Raw genomic sequence first — 3,805 nt, forward strand, 5'->3', positions numbered from 1 at the left:
GAGTAAACTGAGGTTTTCTGGAAGTTTGCATCTTTAATTGCCTGTTAAAAAAATGAGTTTCGTTTTGCTGTGGCTGTCCTGCATCAGACAGACAGTCAGGCAGGTGGAGTGGAGCCACACAGCTTTTTTCATCTCTCGTTCTCTTTTTCTTTGTATCTCTGGATATTACCTTTGTTATTTCATTTATTTTTCTGGACGTTATGTTTTTGTCACATGACTTTGAAGTTTAACAGTTTGAGTGAATGGAGAGGATTCTGTGGAGGTTTTTGTATTTCACGTGTGGATTTCAGGAGATCGGAGCGTCCAGCTTGGGCTTCATTATTCAGGAACCTACAATATGTGTGTCTAATGTAACTGGTTCTTACCTCTTAATTATCCGTGAATCTGCAGGCATGCTGATACCAAATAAAGCTGTTTTTCCAGTGGAATTGTTTCTTTGCGTTTAGCATTCAACTGTAACCGATTAAAAGGAAGGGCATATATTTATCTGGCAGTTCAAATACAAGTCATGTGAAACATGTTATGACAAAACGTAAAAAGCAGCAGCATGGAGTCCGAAGTTTTCATGAAAAAGAATCCAGCTGTTCATTAATACGGCACAGAAACATTTACAGTTCAGTCAAAAGACACAACGGTGTCACTGATGTTCGTCAGTGCAGCACAGGTGCACAGTTTGTCATCATCATCAATATGGCATGTGTTGGTGGCCCTGTATTAAAACAAACCTTCTGGTCGTCATCTTTCAATGTTTCTTCTCCAGTTTCAGCAGCTGTCAGTTTGTTTTTTAATTCCAAATTCTCTGCAGTGAGTCGGTTGATCTCCTCCTGCAGCCAGTGATCAGGAAGCCAGTGAGATCGGTCTGACACTCCTGACAGGCCCCTCCTCCTCTGGCTGCAGCGTGGCGGTCTGCTCCTCCACTGCTTCACCGCCGCCGCCCACAGTCACTTCATGACACGTTCTGTAAAGCCACCAGACTCTCAGCAGCTTCTCAATCTTTCCTCCTCGTGTTGCAGCTTCCAGGACGTTCATCACGGGCCCGGGCTCCAGGGGGGTGCTGGGACCCCGCTGAGGCCCAGATCCACTAACGGCAACCAGTCAGCTGTGTCTGGGGAAACAGGTCTGATGGATGTCCTGGAGTGGAAAGATGAAAAAAAAGACCTAAAAAAAAAATAAAATCAATCTCACAAAGCAGGTCATTCCATTAACTACAATTTACATAAAGACTCTACCATATCAAATATGAGCAATAACCCTGGACACACCGTGCTGCAGTCATGGTCACTTTTTAACTCCCATAATAAATCAGTCACTTCATCAGACACACTTTCTGTTGCACTAAAACATCCTGTACATATTAGTATATATATTAAAGCTCCTGCTATATTTTAGATTTATGTTGTATTTAAGTTGGTCTTTCCTCCTTTTAGATCAATCTTATTATCTCCTATTATTATTCTTATTAAGATTTGCACTATTACTTATTCTTATTCCTTATTTACACATTACATACATACAGAGCTATCTGCCAATTAATCGGCTATCGGCTTTTTCCTGCTCCAAACTATCGTTATTATATCGGCCTTTAAAAATCCACTATCGGTCGACCTCTATTTCATTCTATACACGTCCACACATGCTCACAGAATTGCTCCAAACCTTGAAGACTAAGAAATGCTGAATGCTGAGTTTTATCCTTACAATACCAAACAATTTATATGATGCTTTGGGAGCTGATTTGTTATTTTTGGACAGATTTACTTACTTTACATTACATTATAAACGTGTTGGCATGTGTTTGTCTCGTTGACATGGATAGGCTAACTCCACACCGTGGAGCAGGCAGGAGGCAGATTGAGAGAGCGAGAGAGAGGCGGGTCGAGCAAGCGCACAAAATTGTAGGTGTGATCGCCTCGGAATTGTGGCACAAATATAACGCTCGCTGCACTGAGCTGAAAGCATCTCCAGTGTGTTTGTTTTCCAATAAGTTTTGAGCGTGCGAGGCAGGCATGTCTAGGAGAGGGAGCAACCGGAGGAAGTTTCCCGGGCAGCGCGAGGACTGCCGCTGCAGAAGATTTAACAAAAGCGCGTAAAACAAACATGAAACCCTCGCTAGCGTTAGCAACGCCGTCCTGAGGTGCTCACGGATGGCAGAACCAAAAAGACAGAAAAAAAACGTCTAACGAGCGGAAAAAGAGAAAACGGGAGTGGGACACCCTCTGCGCAGGGGGGGGGGGGGGGGGGGGGGATGCGGAGGGCGTTTACGACAGTGAGCTTTCACAGGAGACCAGTGGGGGGGGGGACTAAAGCAAATCTTGCATAGTGTGCTTTAAGTGACGTTTTAAGGCATAGCGCCCCCCACACTTCAATGGTGAGGACAGGTACTGCATGCAGGCCGCAGCTTTATTAAAGTGAAACAGTGACGCTCAGATCAGACACTAAAAATGGCCTAATTCTGCATATGATCCAGATTATGATCATACAAAAATAATAATAATAAAATACATCAAATATGGGGGGAAACAGCATTTGCCAATATTTAGGATATTTATTTAAGAAAATTTCAACTCTGTGTCGTGTTCTCTATTGAATCAGCTGTTCTCCTGCTGTGTTCTGTTTCATCCTCATCTGTCATGAAGAACAACCTGTCGGCCAGAAAAGAAACCTGCAGCAGCTGAAAACCAGACATGAAAATATTCTGCAGTCTGGTCGGTTACTTCAGTGTCGCCCAAAGAGCAGTTATCAAATGAAGTGATGAATTTGTTTCTTCTGAGAATGAATTTCCGTCTGATTTTAGCCGTTAAAAGAGTGGAGTCAGAACGATGTGGGGACCGTTCACTCCTAAAGCTGGAGTCCTGAAATAGGAGGATTTTCCTATTTTCAGGAGACAGTTCAGACAAAATGATGCTGTCTGTTATACTGTGTCCATTTCAGTGGTGTGAGACTTTTATTTTTCCTTTGTTTCTCATTTACTCATTGTGTAGCTTCAGGTTGTTTGTATTTTATTTCTTATTCTTTATTTTTTACATCAGTGTGGTTTAGTACCAATTTCATTAAGGTTTTTACTTCCATTGTCTTTACAATAACTGTGAACCTTTTATTGTAGGACTTGTATTACTAAAGAAAGGATTCTGAAACGTCTGTGCTGAAGTTATGTTGGTCTTCATATAATCTGAAGCAACAAAATAATCCTAAGTCAACCAGACCTGCAGATGCAACGACTACAGTAATAAGGTTTGGCTGCAGGAGGATTAAATGATGTAATGTGTAGAAAAATCCAGGAAATGCTGTAAGCCACGCCCACTTCTCACATTGCTGACAGCAGTTTAATCTGATCCTGGTAGTTAGCCTGCTGTGGAGCAGCGAGCTGCAGAGAATAAATCACCATGGTGACTGGTCCGGGATAAACTTGGCCAGCTTTTGTGCAACCGACTTGAGGCTAACTTCGTCCAGGATCGCCACAGGATCACCACAGGATCACCACAGGATCACCACAGGATCACCACAGTCTGCCGCCTTAATCCCTGATCCTGGTTCTGTGCAATGCCCCCCTGGTTAGCGTTAGCATTAGCATGAGTCTGCAGTGAAAGACAGATAAGGATGACATCACTCCCCTGTGTCATGAAGCCCCGCCCCCTCCCAGCGCCCTATCAAGAACCAAAACAAAAAGCACCAACAGCAGGAGGAGGCCCAGCGGGGGAAGGGGGGGGGCTTCAGTCGGTCCACTGAAGCCGGCCCTGGCGGCGGTCGCCTCCCACAGAGCCCCGCCCACACTGCCGGACGGACGAACGGTGCTGGTGTGGCGCCG

Source organism: Salarias fasciatus, chromosome 11 (genome assembly GCF_902148845.1).
Source record: "Salarias fasciatus chromosome 11, fSalaFa1.1, whole genome shotgun sequence".
Lineage (NCBI taxonomy): Eukaryota > Metazoa > Chordata > Actinopteri > Blenniiformes > Blenniidae > Salarias > Salarias fasciatus.